At 42.6% G+C, this 21,971-nt stretch overlaps 1 protein-coding gene across 2 annotated transcripts in view; it reads left to right on the top strand.

The window, feature by feature from the left end:
• The first annotated feature begins 922 nt into the window (after positions 1-922).
• KLHL25 (kelch like family member 25) overlaps positions 923-21,971 on the top strand; it is a 45,689-nt gene continuing 24,640 nt past the window's right edge. The window contains exon 1 of one of the 2 annotated variants that reach the window (XM_036735170.1): positions 923-1,108. The gene's annotated coding sequence lies outside the window, so the exon portion shown is untranslated. The remainder of the gene's footprint in view (positions 1,109-21,971) is intronic. The other variant, XM_036735171.1, reaches the window with a different exon arrangement.

Genomic DNA, 21,971 nt, shown 5'->3' on the forward strand with positions numbered 1-21,971 from the left:
AGGGCACTTAACAACATACGGCCTTGTATGAGTTGGTAGAGCATCTGGTCTGGGGTCAAATCGGACCTCAGACACTTCCTAGCTGTGTGACCCTAGGCAAGTCACTTGACCTGCTTGCCTCGGTTTTCTCATCCATAAAATGGGAATACCATTGTTGGATCAAATGAGATAATTGCAAAATGCCTGGCACAGAGTAAGCGTTATATAAATGTTAACCACCATTATTATTATTATTATTAAAGGAGACAGCAATTACATAGCACTTAGCAAAGTGCCCAGCACATAGGGAGCGCTAGTTAAGTGTTCGCTATTTTTATGCAAATGTCTCACCTCCCCACACTTGACTAAAAAAAAGTTCTCTTGAGTAAGACCTCGTTTTACTCAACTTTATAATCCTTCACATTTCTTCTAAGAACATTGGAGCCCCTCGACAAAGGGGGTGAGAGGATAAAATACACAGTTACGAACAAGTTACAGTTTCCTAGGGCTTTGTGTAGAGATCAGCAAAAAGAAAGCAGTTGCCGCAGGCAAAGCTCAGCGAAGTCTAAGCCTGAGACAAACCTGCGGTGGTAGAGAAGTGAATGGCTCCTTCGAAACCACGCAGCTCCCTCCTTTACGAAACCCAGGTTATGTTGCGTTTTGTTTCCCAACTTCAGTCCTTTGGTGAACAAAAGCGCCTGTCGCTTTAAGAATCCGAGCCGAAGCTCTTTTTTCCCCCTCAATTCTTCTTCCCTCCCACTCCCCTCCAATTAGGCAACCTAGCCTAGGCTCCCACCCCTTTCTCTTCCGGGACAGCGAACTATGGGTTTAGCTTCCTGTCCGTCACAGTGAAGGCTCTTCTGATTGGTTCGCTGCCTTCAGGCGGGGGAGGGGGGAGCGAGGGCCGGGGAAACTAGTTTGTTTGCAGCGCCCTCGCTACATTGTATCCAGAGTGCGCGTTCTAGGAGTAGGCGAGGGGGAGGGGCAGGAGGGGCCAGAGAGAAGCTGGAGGAGGAGGAGGAGGAGGAGGCAACATGAGCATCGTCCCGGCGACCGGAGGTCACTGATTGGGAAGGACGGCTGCGGGGACCTGGAACTGGGAATCAGAGGGTCAGGGAGTGCCCCTGGAGTAAGTACCTGTGTCCGCGCTCAAGGTGCCCAGAGCGAGCGCTGCCCTGTCCGCAGGACGCTCCGCTGAAGCAGGTTTGCCCAGGCACACGCTCAGGCCCTTTGCAAAGTGCTGGGCACCAGGGCAGCAGCGGGGGAGTGAGTGCCGTCCGGTAGCCTGGCTCCTGAATGCGGGTCTGGGCTCTGTTAGAGGGTCGGGAAGGCGGGCAGGGAAGCCGGGTGTGAGAGCTGTCAATCCTCCCTCTTTGACAGGCAGCCCTGCGGTCTGGACTTGACTGCGGGACGATCCATTGGAAGTGAGTTCCATGTACGGGAGGCAGCAGTTCCTGGGAAAGAGGAGACACCGAGACAGACTCACCCCAGGCAAGAGACACCACAGGGGCATTTCTAGGCTTTGAGTCTAACAAGGACTAGCATCCGAACCCCTCCATACTCACACACACACACGCACCCTTCCCCCCCCCCCTTTTTTTGCACCTTTAGGATCCTGGGAGAACATTTGCTGAGCCCTGGGTGCGGGAATGAATTGTTTTGCAAATGGGTGTTTGGCTCTGGAAGCCTAAACTCTTCCCCCTGGGAGTTGTTTCTTCATTAAGTCTACAGTCTTTTTTATTATTATTGATCCTGGAAAGAGGAAGATGTTTGCTTTTGAGAATGCTAGTGTCCCAGCTTATTCACCCCAAGCTAAAATCCTGTGGTGCTTTGCTCTGAAAGCCAGATGGTCTCCTTTCCATAGACCCAGATCCTTCACTTTTTAAAAAAAAAAATGAAAACGTTGTGTACAACAATTATAGAGCATCAGTCCCTTCCAGGAACAGAGCATAGGAATTGCTCATTGTGAGAGTAAGGGAAAGTCCAGCATTCTGCTCTGATCTGTTTCCCAGCTGTGAGCTGCAGTTGTGAACAGTTTAGGCATCCACAATCCAAAGGAAGTGGGATGATTGGAGCATTTGGGGATACAGTGGGATGACTGGATGATTTGGGTCCCACTCTACTTTGAAATGTTCCTCTAGTAAAGTGCTTGTTGACTGGCTGACTCAAGTAAACAGCTTTTTGTTTTCTGTAAGAGGATAACCCCACACATGCATTCTTACATTCATTTATTCATTCAGCCATCATTTGTTAAGCACCTACTATGTGCAAAGGAAGGGGAGGTGGGGAAGATACAAGATAAATAAGAGAAGGCTGAGCTTGAGAGAGGGCCATCACACCCATGTAAAATACTATAGTGCAGAATATAGGATAATTACAAAGTTCTGAGGATGGTTGGAGGAAGGAATGGTAATTTCTGACAGCATTGTCCACCCACATGATATCATGAACGTAAATATGCAATTTAGTGGAAACGAGGTCCTAAGGCAATGCTAGTTCTCTGGGATCAAGGCTCTGTAGGTCTCTTCAGAGTGAGCCCAATTGGTAGGCTGCAGTAAAAGAGAATGTCTTGTCTGGGTAACTTGAGAGAGCAGCAGTTGGGTAGTGGAAAAGATCAGGGAATTTGAAGTAAATCAAAGAGGACTTGGGTCTACATAGGGGTAGGGAACCTGTGGCCTTGAGGCCCTGAATGGCCCTCTAGGTCCTCAAGTTCTGAATGCAAACCTCACAGAACAAATCTGGATTCAGTCAAAGGGCCAAACTTGAAGACCTGGAGGGCCACATGGGACCTCAAGGCCGAAGGTTCCCTACCCCTGGCTCCAGCCCTATCTCCGTTACTTATTGAGTAAGTCTTTGAAGATAATTTGCCCTCTCTCCCTCACAGGATGGTTTTGAGGATCAAATGAAGTAATGGGTGTGTGTGAAAGTGATCTTAATATCAATAATAATATAAGGCAGGATACAAGCATAAATTGGTGAAAGGGATGTGTCTGTTGTGTTGAAGGGATCCACAAAAGGACATTCAGGATCATAAGATTTAGAGCTAGAATGAATTTTAGAGATCATCTGGTACAAGCTTCTCCTTTTACAGATGAGGGAACCAAGGCCCAGAGAGTTGATCACGCAGGTGGGAATTAGCAATGATAGCATTTGAACCCAGGTCTTCTGCCTGTGAATCTGGTGTCCTCTCTGCTGTAATTTCACACTGCCTCCTCTGTAAGGAAAAAGGCAGGTCAAATCATTATGAAGTTTACTTAGAATGCTTCAAAACCTAATTGGTGTAGAAAAGTTACCAGTGTGGTGAATAAAAGGAAATTTTCAGGTTTCTGGAGCTGCTAATCTTTAACCCTTATTTTTGAGTGTGAACATCTTCTTTTGAGGGTAAAATTCACAGAACTGGAAGCTCTCTAATCCTGATTTAGCCTCTCACCTGCTGTTATCCTGGGATATATTCCTTTGTTTTTCTTTGGGCCTCAGTTTGCCAGTCTGTCCACTGAGGATGATATTTGCTAGCTAGGGTTCACTAGTATAGGAGTGGGAGTTTAGGATTCATGGGGGGATGTTGGAGAGGATTTCATTGAGGTGCTGAGGACAAGATGACTTAAAATACATATCTGCAATTTAAAGAGCAGATTTCAGTGGCAGACTGAAAAGCTGCTTTGGATGTTTCTAAAATAGAAGTCCAGTGCTGCCATGAGAGTTCTGAACACCTTGTAAGGATGAATGAATTATCTTTTCCAAGGCTGCTGCAGTTCAAATGACTTTAAGGAGAGTAGTGGAAAAGGAGATAGAAATGTAAGAACCCTTCAGTTCCTTTGTATTTGTGGTACCGAGAGGACTGGGAGAGTCAGAGGTCACCCTAGCAAGTCTGATGACAGGGTGATCGCGATGAAACCTACCTGCATATTTAGAATCCTTACTTCTAGGTCTTCTCAAAGAGGGAAAAGGACATAATTACCTATAGATTCTTGGGCTTAGTGAATGTATACTTGAATTGTTTCAGATCTCCCTGCGTGGTATCTAGGAAGGAAGAAAGAGAGAGGGACAGTTGGTAACCTAGCTGGGAGAGAGAAGTTCCACAGTGGCCCTTGTGAATACTTAGATTTCTAGCTTCCATACGCTCCCTCCTATCCCTCACTACTCCCAAAACCACATTCAGGTCCAAGTCAGCAGTCAGGAGTCTGGGGGTGGGAGGGAGAGGAAGAGGAGGGTCGAGAATGATAGCTTGGCTCTTAACCATCCCTGTCACTTGTCCCCTCCCCCACCCCCAACAGAGGTTGGATCGATTTTTGTTCTTGCCAAGGTTGGATTTGAAGGTCCTGAACCCAAGAGATAAACTGCATGGTAGAATGAGCTTTGGAATTCAGAGAACTAGATAGAAATTTCTCAGTGGATACTTAACCAGCTCTGTGACTAGGTATATTACGTAACTTAGAACCTCGGTTTCTTTATCTGCAAAATTAGAGTAATACTGGCTGATCCTAAAAATAGTATTCGAATGGCATTAAATTATTATCATTGGCCATCTTCCCTGGGGCCATGTAGGAAGTTAACTGGCCCCCATTTATGTTGGGAAGAGGAAGAGGCAAATGGTGACCACAGATTGATCCAGTGCCCTCAGCTCCTTATCAGTCTTTGAGTGTAACAGTTCAAATCCCTCCTCAAAGATATCCCTGGCTAATGTGGGAAGGCTTTAGTAGTCCTGAGAAAATGCAAGCTTAAATGAATTGGTTAATTGAGATTCTGGTTTTCATTTAATTTGGTGAATTCCATAATTGAATTATCTCAGCCACAGTAAAGGTTGCTTAAATCTCTCCCTGTTGGAATGAATGCCTGCAAAGAAGCATTTAGCAACTATAATCTACATCCACCACCCCTCCCCACTTGACCTTTAACCAGAATCTCTTCAATAGGTCTTTGCTTATCAACTTTACATCCCCACAGTGGCAGTTAGCCCTACTCAAGCAATCAAAATTCCTCCTCAGCAAGAATGAACCAGCTGCCTTTCTTGATCCAAGGATTCACTGCCACCCCAACATCAAGGGCAGAGGGCTGGCTATATAGCAACTTGGTAGACATTTACTTTAGGGCCATCCCATTCCCTGCTTCATCTCAAGAGCCAAGGAATAGACAGACAACTTGAAAGGTGGAGCTGCTTGCTGTGTTACTACTTTGGGCAGTGGTTAGCATCATATATCTTCATCCATATTCTTGAGATTTTGGTTGCCAGAGCAGTTTCTGATTCCTGAGTGTCTCAGCCCTCTGACTTGTCTGTTTCCTGACTACTTCCCTAACTATGCACATCCTTTCCTATTTCCTTCCCTCCTCTACATTCACCCTCCATTTTTTTTTCTGAGAAAGCACACTGGATTTGGAGCACAGAACAGGGTTTAGATACCTGTTCTACTACTTAATCAACTGTAACCTTTGGACAAAGTATTTCCCCTCTCTGGTCCTCAGTTTCCTTACCTGTAAAATGAGGATAATGTTTGTATTACTTAACTTCACTGCATTCTTTTAGGGATCAAATTAGATTACGTATATCAAATGCTTTGTAAATGTGAATGAAGTATGATATAAATGTGGGCTGTCATTATGATGAGGATAATGATATTCTTCTAATAGCCCCTGAATTACTTCATTCAGACCAGATAGGATAAGCCATGGGGGGAGGGATACATGGTCTCCAGACTGTAGGTTTCATTAAGACAGATGTAAGCTTTCTCAATAACTTTATTGAAACAAGTCTTTCCCAATTGCATCTGCTTGTTCCCTCCTCTGGCTTCACCTCCACCCCCTCACTTGGACTTGGAATCTTGTTTTGGTGAACTCCCTATTAGACTGACTTGCAAGCTTATATACCCCTCGCTCCCCAGTCCTCTGGCATTGCCTGCCCAGGGTGTGATCAATGGAATGAGCGAGCAGATGAAGTATACGCAAGCCATGAATGAGCTCTTTCACCTACCCAGGCTTCCCTGAGCCAAAGGATAATGGCAGAATGGAGCCAGGTGGGGCACAGAGAGAAACAGGTATGGGCACAAAATGGAGACAGCAGGTGAAGGATGCATTTCAGTAGAGGTGGTGCTGATTTGCCAGGGGCAAGGGAACTTGGAAGCAGATGTTTGGAGCTGTCATGTGTCACCCACCTCGAACTGACTAGAGAATTCTGTCCCAAACTGGAACCACTGGCTTCTGTGATTGAATGTCAGGGTAGGGTGTTGGCCCAAATCAGAGTTAGAAAAACATCCTGGAGGTGAATGGCTCAGCTAAAAACCTAGGAACACAAAGTAAGCGTAATCTCATCTTAATTCCTTTGTCTCCTTTCCCCCAGTTTCCCATAGGGACTCCTATAAGATTAATAAACCCAGATGGATTGATCTGCCCAAGAAGGAAAGAATGAGCAGGGATAGATGGAAACCTAACATTTATAGAGTGCAATAAGCTTTTCAAAGTACTTTATTATCTCACTTATGTGATCCTCACAAGACTGTGAGGAGGATAATATTATCCCCATTTTACAGATGAGAAAATGGGCTTAAAGAGGCAGTGGTTAGAAGGCCTCTTCTGCGTCTATTCATTTCTTTTGGCTATAGCCTGCTGACTTTATGTTAGATGAAACTTCTGCTGTTCAGGGGCCACATCTTCTGCAGAAATCTGTCTGAGGAACTAAAACCATGCCTTTCCCCACCCACCACTGCCAAGAATAAGCATTAGACTGTGTGAGATGTGTTGCCAATACATCAGAAAATGTAGGGTTGGAAAGAAAAAGACCTTTTCTCCTAAGAGGAGAATGAGGTGGCTCTTGCTCTGCCTGCTTCCTTTCTGCCTACCAGGGAAAGCTGACTGTGATAAATCAGGAAGTTAATCAATTACCTAATTAGGATAAGAGAAACCTTTCTCTTTAAAGGTCCACCAGGCTGCCTTGCCCAACTGTATTGCTTGTGTGTGACAGCTGGCAAATTGTACCTTTTCGGGTTGGAGATAGTGAAAGGTGAAAAGGGAGGTGATAAAATTCTGATCTCTAAAGTCAGGGTGATTTCATGAGAAGAGGCAGTGGGGGAAGTCAAGAGAACTGGATTCTAGATACAGCTTTGCACCATCAACCAATTGATATCGATCAGTCAATAAATGTTTATTAGGCACCTACTCAGCACCAGGCACTACAGGGTCAGTCCACCTCTCTGGGCCCAGTTTCTTGATCTAGGAAACAGCATTGGCCACTAAGAGGGTGGTGAAGAAAGTCTCTGGGAAACTAAAGCTAGCTATAAAAATCATAGAATGATTTCTTAACTTTGTTGCTATTGCAAAATCATTGTGATTCCTAGGGAAACAGAAAAGTTGCAGTCCTTCCATTCTCACCAGCAAAAACCAATCTGAAGACTGTGCCACTGTAACAGCCAACAACTAGGGTGATAGCTTTGCCCTCAGAGAAGGGGTTATCGAGGTTTTTTTTTGGTGACATTATTCATCCCTCTGGAAATCTGAAGCAATGGACCCCCTTCTCAGAGTAATGTTTTTAGATGCTAAAGATAAAATACATGGAGCTATAAGGAAAGCAGTTATAGCAAAATATAATTATCAAAATATTTTTTAAATTTTTTAAATTTTCTTTTTAATTTATGGAATGAAACAAGCATTTCTGTAATGTAGTACAATAAAAGGATGGTTTCACATGAAACTGCAGATCTACTATGTACAACTTGCTGTAATAAACAACAAAATTATCATGTAAATTTCTTTTTTTCTTCCTCCCCCTCCCTGCCTAGAGATGGCAACCACTAGATACAAATAAGTGCGTGTGTATGTGTGTGTGTTTAAAATTATTTTACACATTCTCCTATTTATCAATTCTTTAGGTGCAGTTAGTGTTTTTCTCCATATGTCCTTTATGGTCAATTTGGATATTTATAATTGTCAAAATTACTATTTGTTCAAAGTCATTCTCAAAATAATATTGCTGTTACTACATAAAATGTTCTCTTGGTTTTGCTCATTTTGCTCTTCGTTGTTTTGTGTAAGCCTTTCTACGTCTTTCTAAAATCACTGAGCTCATCATTTCTTAGAGCAGCACAGTAGTATTCCCTCCCATTCACTCAAATACCACAACTTGTTCAGCCATTCCCCAACTGATGGGCATCCCTGCAATTTTCAGTTCTTTGCCACCACAAAGAGAGTTGCTGTAAATATTTTAGAACATAGACGTTCTTTCCCGTTTTCCGTAATTATCTTCAGAAATAGACCAAGTAGTGATATTTCTGGGTCAAAAGGTATAGGCAGTTTAATAACTCTTTGGGCATAGTTCCAGATTGCTCTCCAAAATGGTTGGATCAGTTCACGATTCCACCAACAATGAATTAGTGTCCCGATTTTTCCATATCCCCTCCATAATTTGTCACTCTTCCCTTCTATCATTTTAGCTAATCTGATAGGTGTACAGTGTTATCTCAAGGTTGTTTTAATTTGCTTTTCTCTAATCAACGATTTAAAGCCATTTTTCATATGACTATAAATTGTTTTGATTTCTTCATCAAAATCCTTTGACCATTTATCAACTTGGGAATGACTTGTGTTCTTATAGTTTTGGTGAATTACCAAAATACTTTCAAAAATAAGTTCATGGACCCCAGGTTAAGAACCCCTAACTTAGAGGGTCCTGGTAGTACTTGTTCTCTTTTAGCAGGGACATGCTATTGAGCCTATCCTTAGTTATCAAGAACAGTTGGTTAAAATAGGAAGCCACCAGTGGGTGTTTGCATCCTAGGTGAACTCCCCCACCCCAATCCCCTATTGTGGGTCTCTCTAGTCTTAGTTACCCCACGTGGGGAATGTCTTGGAGTCTATCTTGGTGAAGCCTTGTATCCTAAAGCCAGAGTTCTCTGCTCAAGGTTTCCTGAACCCCAACTGAATGTGTCCTTAAAACTAAATTGCATTCATTCAACAAGCATTTATTAAACACCTTCCACATTCGAGGCATTTGAGATGCAAAGAAACTGTTCTTGCTTTCAAGAAGCTTACACTCTAATGGGAGAGGGGGAGGCAGTGAGGGTAGACAACCTGCACACAGAAAAGTAAATATGAAATATATACAAGGTAGATGCAAATAATTTCCAGTGTGTGAGGGTGACTCTGGTAACCAGAGGAATCAAGACAGGCATCCTATAGGAGGGAGGTACCCTTTGAGGGGAGCGTTGAAGGAAAAATAGGAATTCTCTGACTTGGTATGAAAGAAGATGCTTCAGGAATGAGGTGAAGGGAAACCCTGTGCAAAGTCACAAGTGGGAGATGGAAAGCCTTGAACAATTAATAGCCAATACACCGGGTTTGCCTGGACTGAAGGGGTCATTATGCGTGGATAGGAAAGCTGGAGCCTGACTGTGAGAGGTTTTAAAAGCCAAGTGGGAGACTTTGTACTTTATTCAAAGGGCAAGAGGGAACCACTGAACCTTCTTAAGCACAGGCGTTACTATGGTGAGCCCTGAGCTTTAATATCACTTTGGAGGCTGTGTGGAAGATGGCTTGGAGAGGGAAGAGACCAGAAGCAAGGGAGACAAACTAGGAGGCTTCTGCTGTAGCCCAGGCAAGAGGGGATGATGAGAGCCTGAATGCCAGTGATATGAATGGAGAGGAGAAAGATGCAAGGAGAGGTTGTGCAGGTATACCCACAGTATGGTTTGGGGTGCTTGCCCCTAATACCAAAATGGCCAGTGTAGATTTGCTAGGTCCGAGTCACATTCTCAGTGATGGAAGATTGGCATTGAACGGCCAACTCCTGGAGGGATAAACAAGAAACTTGGCATGGCAATAAGTTCCCTCTGGAGTAGCCCATTACAGGTGAAATTCAGGCCCTTTAGGGAACTACAGCCAGACATACTTTCCGTGCCCCTGGCATATTGTATGAAAGAATAGCAGCCTCTGGGAAATGACTTTAGAAGGGTTTGGTGGCCTGGCTGTCTTGGGATAACGATTCCCTGGTTGGCCTTGAGATGACTCACACTTCTGAAGGATGAAAAGCTCTCAGTTATCTTTAGCAGGTTTGCCTGGGCAATACCCAGTTCAATAGCCCTCGCTCCATTTCCTCAACAGGAAGGCAGAACCCGCAAAGATAGAAAAACAAAAGCTTTCCAAGGGACACAGGACTAGAGACATATAGGTGTGTCAGTTTTGTTCATAATCCTGGCTGATCAGGCTACTGCTTGTATCACTGTAACAGATGGAACAAATAGAAAGCAGCACCCCTTAGAGAAGGCAAACATTTAACATTTGAAAAAATTTCCCATCTCAAACGGTTGTGAGGCTTTGGAATGCACTGAGAGTTTGAGGATTCTATAATGGCTGGTTTCACTCTCTCTTCACCCATTTTCCCCACTAGCTTCCTGGTACCCACATCTGGGCTTACTTAACCCCCAGCCTGCAGGCTTAGCTCTACACCAGGTCCTGGGGACTTTGCTCTCGCATTGATCTTGCATCCCAACTCTGTTAACTGAGTATGCTTCATCCACCGTAACATTCTCCCCTCTTCTTCCCCCGTCACCCTACCCTCTCCTTCTCACCCTGCCAGTCCCAGTAATTAGTCACTGTCCTGTTTCTCTCTTCCTAAGTTTCTGCCTTGGTGTACCCTGCCCTGTGCCTCAAACCCTCTAGGATGGAATCTTTCCCTTGTTCTTGCCAGTTTTTCTGGGGACTAGAGTCTTGCTCCTGGACCACAATCCCTACGGCCGGGCCCCATACCTTGCAGCTAGATTACCCCTGACATTGTCTATCTACCTAAATGAATCTCTGCCTAGTATGTGACCTACCTCCCATTTTTCCTACCACCCAGGATAACTCCATCTATCTGCCCATCTGCTTCTTGCTTTGATCTCTATCTGTTATCTGCTTCTATATTCTCCTCTACTCCATTCACCTATTTCTTCCTTCCTATATTACTTCTGTGGTCCTCCCTGATTATCAGCCCCACCTCTATGGATCCATCTTTGATCTGGCCCATCTCTCTGGACACTGAACTCTACTACTGCCAGACTCCTGCTTCTGAGACTTTGTTAAGTCTTGGGTAAAACAGTTGACCTAGGTAAGTTGGTTTAGGGATCATCCTGCCTACTGGCCGGAGACATAAATAACATGGCTTTCCCAGGTCTTCTAGACTGATTATTCTGTGAGTGTCTGAAGATCATTTCCTTCAAGGGGTGGAAGGAAGTCGACGCTTTGAACTGCACCCAAGTGCCTTTCTGGATTCCCTGAATCTACAGGCTCCATGTTGCCGGACGTTACAGTTGCTATTTTTATCATTCCAACCAATACTGTTTACTGGAAAGGTATAATTAGTAAAACACAAAATGTCTAGTGTTGGCTGGTCAACTAAGCCATGTATGTAGCTTCAGGCAGGGGAGAGAGCACAGGGCTGTTATGGATTTATGGTTTGTTGGTATGTAAAACAAAACACATGCACGTGCCCAGTGTTGGAATTGTCTCCTTTGAACCATGCTCCTGTTTCTTTTGAAGGGGCTTTGCTCAGACCCTCATCTGAACTCAGTGCAGTCAGAAGCATAATAATGCAACCAAGTAAGCTCAGGTGACCAATTTCTTCTGCCGCTTTAAGGGAGTGGCCAAGACTAGGGATATATTAGTCCCATTGTGCTCTGCCCTGGTGGAACAGCTAGGTGGCACAGTGGATAGAGCCCTGGGCCTGGAGTCTGGAGGACCTGAGTTCAAAGCTGGCCTCAGACACTTAAGAGCTGTGTGACCCTGGGCAAGTCCTGTTTGCCTTAGTTTCCTCATCAGTAAAATGAGCTGGAGAAGGAAAAGATACTCTAGTGGTTTTGCCAAGAAAATAAGATCACAAAGAGTCAGAAACAACTCAACAACAAACAACCCTTTGCTATTGGCGGGACACAGCTAGAGTACAGTACTGTGTTCTGGTCTAGGTGCCACATTTTAAGAAGAAGGTTAATAAGGCAAAGAACATCCAAAGGAAGTCGGTTAAGATGGTGAAGGGCCTTTTTAGTTGATGCCAAAGAGGAGGATGGAGGAACTCAGGATGCTTAGTTTGGAGAAGAGTCTGAGGTGGAATGTGATAGCTGTCACATGGACTTGCACTCTTGGTCCTTGAGGGAAGAACTTGGAGAAAGGGCTAGAAGTTGCAAAGAGACAAATGTAGGTTTGTGGTAAAAAAATTAGAGCTTTCTCCAAGTAGAACAGGCTGCACTAGATAGAATGATGGACCTGAAATTGGGAAGACCTGGATTCAAATCCAGCCTCAGACATTTGTGCAAGGGGGTGCTATGGTGAATGGTACTACCATTTGCTAGCTGTATGCCCTTGAGCAAGTCACTTTAACCCCTCTTCATCTCAGTTTCCTCATCTGCAAATTGAAATGATAGCTCCTATCTTCCAGGGTTGTTCTGAGGATAAAATGAGGTATTTGTAAAAAGTACCTTGCAACCCTTAAAGCACTGTATTGTATACACACAAATTATTGTTGCTGTTTGCAGTTTCTCACCCTGTACCTCTTCAAGCAAAGAAGGCTGGGTGACCTGGTAAGATGTAGTTGGGCTTCTTACTCAGGTATGGGCCTCCAAGGCCCTTTCCAATTTTGAGAGGGTGAACCCTGGTGACGTGTGGCCAAGCAAAGCAAGCTGGCATTCCTGTGCTACCAAGCTTTTTAGGAAGTTTCCAAAAGCAGCAAACCATTGCTGTTCCTTCTGCCCCCAGAAAAGTACAGAAAGTTCCAGTTATCCACATGTACGTGTTATTGCTACAGTCCAAATCGAGACTAGTGTCGCCATCAGTTGCATTCATTGGCTAATACCCAGCATGTGTTTGAACAATTGGCAATTCAGCACCGGCTATTTGACTAACGTGAATGACATAAAGCTAGAGTTGAGAATATAGTCTTACTCTCCATCATTTGTTTTTATTCTTAGTTTAGCTAGGGATTTGGGTTTATTTGTTCAACAAATATTTACTGAACAGTGGACTTAGGAGTCAGGAGCCTAAATTCAAATCCTAGTTAGGAATCTGTTTCCTTATCTATAAAATGGACATAATATTTGTACTAGCTTCTTCGCTAGGTTGTTGGGAGGTCTGTGCTTCATTCATAAACTTTAAAGCATGGTATGAATGTGCTGCTATTTTGTTTTCTGTGTATTAGGCTATAAAGTAATAGAGTAAGGGCGATAAAAAATATCATACCCAGGGGGTTAGATTAGCTGACCTCTAAGGTCCTTTCCAGCTCTAGAGCTCTAGAGCTATGATGACCCTACGAACATTGTCTCTGCCTATAAAGGAACTTAAAAGCCACTTACAGAGACAAAATCTAAAAACAGAAATTAATCAGTATGAAAATGATAGGTTTTTGAACACCTGTAATATTCTTACACAGTATCAAACTTCAATACAGCATCAAATCAACAAGTAATTATTGAGAATTTAGTGTGTGCAAAGATTGCATCATATGACACAAAGATCTGTTGTTTTGGGGTGACATACAGGGTGTTCCAAAAGTTTTAGTGCAGTTTCAAACTATCATGTATTTCCAACTGCCTCCTGGATTACTCTGTCCAGATGTCCCAGTAAGGCTTTAAATCAGGGGTTCTAAGGCATTTTTGTGTCATGAGATCCTCTGGAGGTCTGGAGGAGGTTATGGACCCCTTCTCAGAATAATGATTTTAAATAAATGAAGGAAATGCTAAATTTCAGTTAGGTGTTAGTGAAAATAAAGATACATATTTTCCTCATCTAAATTTATAGATCCTCCTAAATCAGTGTTCTGTAGACCCAGGTTAAGAACCTGTACCTTAAATTCATGTGTCCAATGCCAAGCTTAACATCTTTCCTCAAAAAACTGACTCATCCTTCTGTCTTTCCCATTTCTCTGTGGTGTTATGTTTCACCCAGTTACATGTGCTCAAAACCTTAATGTTATTATAGATCTTTTCCTTCTCCTTTACCTTACCTTATCATACAGGTACTTAGCAAGTTCTGTCAACTCTTCCTCTTAACTAGAACTGAAATCTGTCCCCTCCTTTCTATTCCTAATACAGGCCCTTATTACCGTATATCGGGAAAGCTTTCTATAACATAACTACCTACCACCAGGCTCTCCTGTCTTTAATCTCTCCTTCCTATCACTGCCGCATTAGTTTTCTAATAGACAGATGTGATCACATCATTCTTTAGCGAAAAACCATTCAAGGGCTCTCTCTTGCCCGCTGAGTAAAGTCCAAGCTCCCCAGCCTGGCATTAAAGGTCATCTAGCCCCTGGGACATCTCTTTCTTTCCGCCTTATCTCACATTCCACTCCTACACATGGCCTGTTGTTGAAGGTAATCTGGACTATTTACTGTCTTTTGTAAATGCCTTTTTTCATTCTCCTCCCTGTATCTGGAATACATTCCACCCCCATTCTCTGAATTTTGAAATCCTACCCATCTCTCAAGGCCAGCCTCAAATACTATGACTTCTGTGAAATCTAGCTTTCAGAACCACCACGACTCCCTCCAATCTCCCAGGGGAAATTCGCTTTTCTATCCTCAGACTCACATATAACATTTTGTACCTTTCTTGTATTTATATGTGTGTGTGTGTGTGTGTATATGTATGTATGTATTCTATTTGGCACTATACTTACAGTGTAGTATTATGCATTTATATACGTGTGGTCCCTCTGATAAATTGTATCTATGAGGTCAAGGATCATGTGTTCATATCTCTACCAAGACTTAACATGGCCTTTTGCATGTAGTAAATATTTAATAAGTGATTATTGAATGAATGGATGAATGAGTATGATAATATAATTAAGTGACAAAGTGATTTAGAAATCAAGATCAGAGAAGGGAAAAAACTGTGGTTTAGCAAAAAGAAGTCTAGATTTGTAAATAACAGAATGCAGGTTTGAATTCCACTTCTCTGGCCCCTAACATGCTTTGTGACCTTGAATAAGTCACTTCTTTCTGGCTTTCTGTTAAGTTTTTTTTTGGGGGGGAGGGAAGGCAAGGCAATTGGGGTTAAGTGGCTTGCCCAAGGTCACACAGCTAGTAAGTATGTCAGATGTCTTAGGCAGGATTTGAACTCAGGTTCTCCTGACTCCAGGGCTGGTGCTCTACCCACTGCACCGCTTTCTGGCCCTCACTTTCTTCACCCATGAAATGAAGGTATCAAACTAGATAGTAACTACTCTTACGTAAAAATTTAATATTAATATCACTACTGTTGTGTAATGTCAGGCAAAGTGCTTTCCATATACTGTCTAATTTATCCTCACTACCCTGTCAGAAATGCATTACATTTAGCACTTTCCCTGTTTTGCAGAAGAGGAAACTGAGACTCAGCAAAGTTAAGTGACTTGCCCATACAGTTAAAACTAGACAATATAATTGGTTTCCTCTTTGACACTATATATTTTAAATTATGCATTTTAAAACATTATTTTGAGAAGAGGTTCATGAAAGCACCAGACTGCCAAGTGGTCTTTGATACAAAAAAGGTTGAGAACTCTGCTCTAAAAGAACACATCAGAACGATAAAATAGAGGAAACCAATTATATCGAAATACATTTATCAAAATATTTTTTAGAAAATTCATAGACCACAGGCTAAGGACCCCTGAATTTTAGAGTCTTTGTGATAGTTTTAACTAGAAAGATAAAGGTGTTTTCTCCTCACCACTTTCATCAAAGGCATTTAAAGTGTATTTGCTTGCTATGTCAAATGTGGTGTAGAGAAAAGCACAAAACTCCCTGAGGAGGGCTTAGGAGCAGAGCCAAGATAAGGGATCTGGGCTAGGTAAGCAGCTTTCTAGGGCACAACACTCAGGGTTGAGTGCCGTGAAGAGCTGCTTCTATTCATTTTTATAATTGCACGTTTTTAATACCAGAAAATTCTACCGTACCACATAGAGGTATTCTAAGTCAAGTCACACGTGCTACAGTGGAGGTTCAGAACATTTGGTGAATATTAAATACATGCAGGCAAACCTTGCCTAGAATGTGTAAATTCTTAGTTCCAACTCTTCCTAACAGGAGTAGAGAAAAAAGACCCCCCCCCCTATCTACAAGGTGCTTCAGGGTTCACTGTCAAAGTCCCTAGACTTCAGAAAGTATCTACTTTGGGATTCAGCCCACTCTGTTCATACCATTCGTCATTGTTACCACAACCTACGAAGAACATTTCGCAAGCCTTGGAAGTGCTATAGAAAAGCTAGCTATTATTATCTTCCCTGGTGTTCAGATAGCACTGTGAAGTTTACAAAGAATTTTACATATATCATCTCACTTGCTCCCACCTCCATGACTTAGTCAACAAGCAGTAAGTGCCAGGCATTGTGCTAAGCAGTGGTTTAAAAAAGAAAAGAAAAAAGAGCAAAACCAGGATCCCTGCCCTCAAGGAGCTCCTATTCTAAGCCTCAGTGTCCTCATTTGTAAAATGAAGGGATAGGATTTGATGGCCTATATAAGGTCCTATCCAGCTTCAAATCTGTAATCCTTACAGCTACCTTTTAAAATGGAAATTATAGATAGTGTTATCACCAGTTTCTCAGTGAGGAAACTGAGACCCCGAGAGGTTAGCTGACTTGTCCCTGCTTACACATTGTGTCAGAGGGAGGAAAATTGAACCCAGGCCTCTTCTGGCTCTAACATGAGGGCTTGTTCTACTCTGTCTCCTTAGAAGGTTGATGCTTTAGCTCAAGAAAGCCTCAGGTAGCTACCATCTCAGGGGTCGGATTTTCCTGCTTCATTTGTCACCTGCAGCGTCTCTGCTACTCTCCTCCTGCTCAATGGACAGTAATCACGGTACGGTGTTAAACGTCAGCTAGGTGGCTCAGTGGATGGAGCACCAGCCCTGCTGTCAGGAGAACTTGAGTTCAAATTTGGCCTCAGACACTTAATAGTTGTGTGACCCCGGGCAAGTCACTTAACCCTGTTTGCCTCAGTTCCTCATTTGTAAAATGGGCTGGAGGAGAAAACGGCAAAGCACTCCAGTATCTTTGCCAAGAAAATCGCCCCAGAATAGGGTCACAGAGAGTCCATCATGACTGACACAACTCAACAACAGCGTTAGAGTGGTCAGAGATGCCCGATAGCGTTTCTGTGAATGACTAAACAGCCCTGGTCATAGGTAACATGTGCCCTTGTTGTTATTTAGACTTTGGTGCAAGTACCACAACACAAATATCCTTCTTATGATGTAGATCCTGGTGTCTTGAAGGCCACAAAAGCAGAATACAAACTCTAGGTGGTCCTGCCAAGCTTGAAGGGCTTCAAGCATCAGCCTGGCAGCAGACTGCTGGTCTATTGTCCAAAAGAACAACCAGGAGCTGAAAACAATTATGTTTGGAAAGTAGGATTCCATGCATTTCACTTTTTTTTTTGGAGGGAGGAAGGCAGGGCAGTTGGAGTTAAGTGACTTGCCCAAGGTCACACAGCTAGTAAATGTGTCAAGTGTCTGAGGTCACATTTGAACTCAGGTCTTCCTGACTCCAGGGCTGGTGCTCTATGTACTGCGCCACCTAGCTGCCCTACATCTCACTTTTAATAGAAGATTAGCTACTGGGTTATGAATATTTTTGACCATTGTCACCCATCAAGCAGTTTACTAAGCTGTGGATAGAGTACTGATACTGAGAAAGTCATCGATCTTTTGAAGTAATGAAGCAGATTCCGAAAGAGGAAAAGTCTCCTAATGATTCTTCACCTATCTCTTCACACTTGGTGGTTTCCTTCTCCTTTAGCTCTTACCTCTTTTATATGTGACTTATACAATCCTAATCCTTTGTCCAGAGTGTATTCAGTGGGAGAGGGTGAGGATTCACAAATTGTCCAGCCTTTGGGAGAATAGTAAGAGAAGAACCCTTAACAGATAAAAGCTAACTTGAATCAACAAGCATTTATTAAGCTCTTACTGTGTTTCAGGCACTGTGCTAAGTGCTGGAGGCATTACAAAAGGATCTGAACCCTGGCCATTGAGCAATGAAGCAGAGATACAGGCAACAATAAATATTCTAAAATTTCTTTTTGTCTTTGCCCTTTATCTCGTGAGAAATCGTGTTTCACCTCCTCCTCTCTGTCCTTCCAGATGACTCAATGAAAGCAACTTCAAGGCTACAGTTTCTTTTAGCAAGACCAATAGGTGTGTCCTAGAGGATCTGATGGGAAATTCAGCAACGGGTACAGCTATTAGACCTCCCTCTGAAATCCTGCTCCTCTCCCACCACTGTTCTGAGCCTCTTCTGTTTTTAGAAGAGCACCGTTAGTCTGCAGGGAGAATGCAGTAAGATGGGGGAAGTGCTTGTCTGAGTCTGTTGTGTTTTTTTCCCTTTTCTCAGTAAGAGGGAACCAAATGATTACAACATATGGGTGAATCTGAGCCTTGAGTTACCCAACCCCTATGCTATTAGATCCATTTCACAAACTGTCCCTGCCCTCAAGAAACAGCTGTGCATATGAAAAATGTGCCTAACTCTAATTGGAAGATAGGGAGGGCCAAAGGCTAAGTTTAGGAGAAATAGATATGAGTCCTCTGGAAGAGGAAATATTCCAGGTGCCAAGGCTGCTTTCATCTCTGCTTTTGCCTATCAAGCTGGAGAAGATACAATCGGGGAGAAAATATTCCTCCATTTTCTTAAAATAATACCTAATTTTTACCTAATTACATATAAAAACAATTTGTAACATTTCTTAGGGTTTTTAAATTAAGTTTTGAGTTCCAAATTCTATCCCTCCCTCCCTCTCCACTCCCCTCCCTGAGATGGTTAAGCAATCAGATATAGGTTGTACATGTGCAGTCATGTAAAACATTTCCATATTATTCATTTTGTGCAAGAAGACTTGAGAAAGAAAGAGAGAAAAGAAGGAAGGAAGGAAGAAAGAAAGGAAGGAAGGAAGGAAGATTATGCTTCTGTCTGTATTCAGACAACATCAGTTATTCCTGGGGAGGTAGATAGCATCTTTTCCATCATAGGTCCTTCAGAATAGTCTTGGATCTTTGTATTGCTGAGAATAGCTAAGCCATTCGCAGTTCTTCATCATGCGATATTGCCGTTACTGTGTGGTGTTCTCCAGGTTCTGCTCACTTCACTTTGCATCAGTTCATGTAAGTCTTTCCAGGTTTCTCTGAAAGCATCCTGCTCATCATTTCTTATAGCACAATAATATCCCATTACAATCATAGGTAACCCTTTTTTTAAGAATGAAGAAGTGGCATTGGTTATACACTGTCAATGTACTCAATACATTTTATACCTAAATATAGATATATACACATACACATACCCATGTCATCTAAATACAAATTTGTATATATTAACTGCTTTTCTCATAATGATCAATATGATATAAAGCAATCTTCATACTATGTCCAAAATAGTTAATATACATAAATTTATATTGAGACCATAAATATGTATTCTTATGTACAATACATGTATGTGTTGTATATGCATGTATATATTTGGGTATACATGTGTAGATGTGTTTATTTATACATATATGCACTTTTTTTGAGCACTGACTGCGCAAAGCAGTTTACATGCTATAAAAGGAATGTATGACTTAGTCCAGGGGTGGGGAGCCTGCAGCCTTGAGGCCACTTGTGGCTATAGGTTCCTCACCCCTGATCCCTACCTTCAAGGAGTTTAGAATTTAATTGAGAAGACAAAGCATCCCCTTGCCATTCATCCTACTTTTGCACCCTCCTGACTATCAGGCCTCCAGAGACTGTGCCCCCATGCTTATTGGTGGGTACCTGAGAATAAGCTCACATGGTCCACTATATCTAGTTTCCAACCATGATATCCACCTTAGCCATCTTCTTGCTATCTGATGTACACTGCCCACTTTCTACTTTTTGGTCTAGGTAACCATAATCAAATCAGTATTGCCATTGCTATGAGAAAGTGCAGATCAATCTAATTCCCTCATGGTTCCATGCACAATCCCTATGACTTATGAAATCAAAACACTGTCTTCCTGGCTACCATTCCCCTATATATGATATCTACCCCATTAACATATAAGCTCTTTGGAGGTAGGGGCTGCCTCATTTTTAGATTTGTATCCTGAGCACTTAGCACAGTGTTTGGCACATAATAAGCACATAATAAATGCCTCTTCATTCTTTAATTCATGTTTTTAAAAATGACTAATACAAGACACTGAGAGGCAGCAGGATGTGGTGGTTTGTGGGCTGGCCTCAGAAGCATGACATCTGAATCCAGGTTCCATTTCTGACACAGGCTGGGCAAGTCACTTAAGAGTACTCCAGTGTTCTAAGTCAGTAAGTCCTAATCACCAATCTACACTGGTAGAAAAGGGAGTTTTTTTACATGGGGAATGACGGCCCCATGCCAATGAAATCACAGACCTGACAAAAAGAAAATACAAGACGTTATGTATAATTGCTGACAGTTGTCTAGCACTTTAAGGTTTCTGACATACTTTACATGCATTACCTCATTGGATCCTCAGAAGAAGGCCATGTGTCAGGTGCTACAGATATTGATTATCCTAATTTTTTTAAGATGAAAAAACTATGGCTCAGGGAGATTAAGTAATTCACCCTTGATCATCCATACAGCTAGAAAGGGTTGGAAGTGAGATTCAAGCCTGTCTCTCTCAACTCCCAATCCAATCCAATCTGCTGTTTTGCTATTCTCACCAGCGAGTTATCTTCATCAGTTGGCGTATAAAAAAAGTACAGCAATACTGGCTTTGAAAAACTACATGTTTTTCAGGGAAGGGAGGGAAGGAAGGATAGAATTTCAAATTCAAAATTCTAAAAAATGTTAAAAAATTGTTTGAACATATAATTGGTGAAAAATAAAATATATTAAAAAAGAAAGAAAAACTACAGGTCCTTTTTGAGCAGACATACAAAAGCTTAGATGATGCAGAATTCGGAACAGTTCCAGGTGAATAGAATAATAACTTATTGTTTTCTCAGTCTTCACTGAAAGATAGGTCACGGCAGAACCACAGAATGTAACTCTCAGAGGTACTTCAGAAACCATGTAGTACAAATGCTTTGTTTTACAGGGGAGGAAATCGAGGCATGGCAAGGTGTACTCAGAGGAATAATGTCCCTATTAAAATAACCTAAGAATGGAACCTACAAGTTCTGTCCCTGATCAGTAGATCAGTGGGATTGATTGTAGTCAGGCAGGTCACTGATTTGTTTCCACATTGTAACACTTGGTGCCATGCTATGGAATCATGGGGTAGAGCACCTGGTTTTTTTTGGGGGTGTTGTGGATGACCCATCACAGAATCACAAGAGTTAGCCCAGACATCAGAAACCACCCAGTCTGATCCATATCTGAATAAGAATTCTTTCTATAATATACCAGACAAATGGTCAATCTAGCTTTGGGGGGAAGAATTCCCAAAGAAGCCTTTTCTAATTTGGGGATAGCTCTAATTGCTAGAAAGTTCTTCGCATGTCAGACCTAAAGTTAGCAACTTTAGCCCATTGTGCTTGATTCTGTACTCCACCCCACCCACCACCAATCCCCTAGGACAAGTCTAATTCTTTGTACACGTGACAGCACATCAGATGTGAGAATGCAGCTCGACTGTCTCCCCAGGGTCTTCTTTTCTTCAGGCCAGACATCCCCAGGCATAAAGCTGACCCCCTAGTACAGGGGCTAAAGAAGCATATTAGTAGAATTCCTAACTGTCTGTCTACAGTGTTGCTTCATAACCTAACAAGGGTTTTGTGTATCATTGTATATCTCTGCCTTTGTAGTCTTTGTTTGTTGGGGACGCAGTGCAGATTTCTCAAGACAGAGCCTGCCGTCAGCCTCCTGTGTTGGCCACATCCCTAAGTTCTGGCCGGTTGCTCTAAACAGTAAGGGTGTTTCCATTTCAGTGAAGAGGGCATCAATCTCAATAGCTTCTTTCAACTGTAACAATAGCTCTTGTACCTTGAGTAAGAGAGACGTTAACCAGCCTGGGTCTTATCGATCATACTAGTCTCAAAGAGAATACTGTTGATTCAAA

This window comes from Trichosurus vulpecula, chromosome 8, assembly GCF_011100635.1.
Source record: "Trichosurus vulpecula isolate mTriVul1 chromosome 8, mTriVul1.pri, whole genome shotgun sequence".
NCBI classification, from domain to species: Eukaryota; Metazoa; Chordata; class Mammalia; order Diprotodontia; family Phalangeridae; genus Trichosurus; species Trichosurus vulpecula.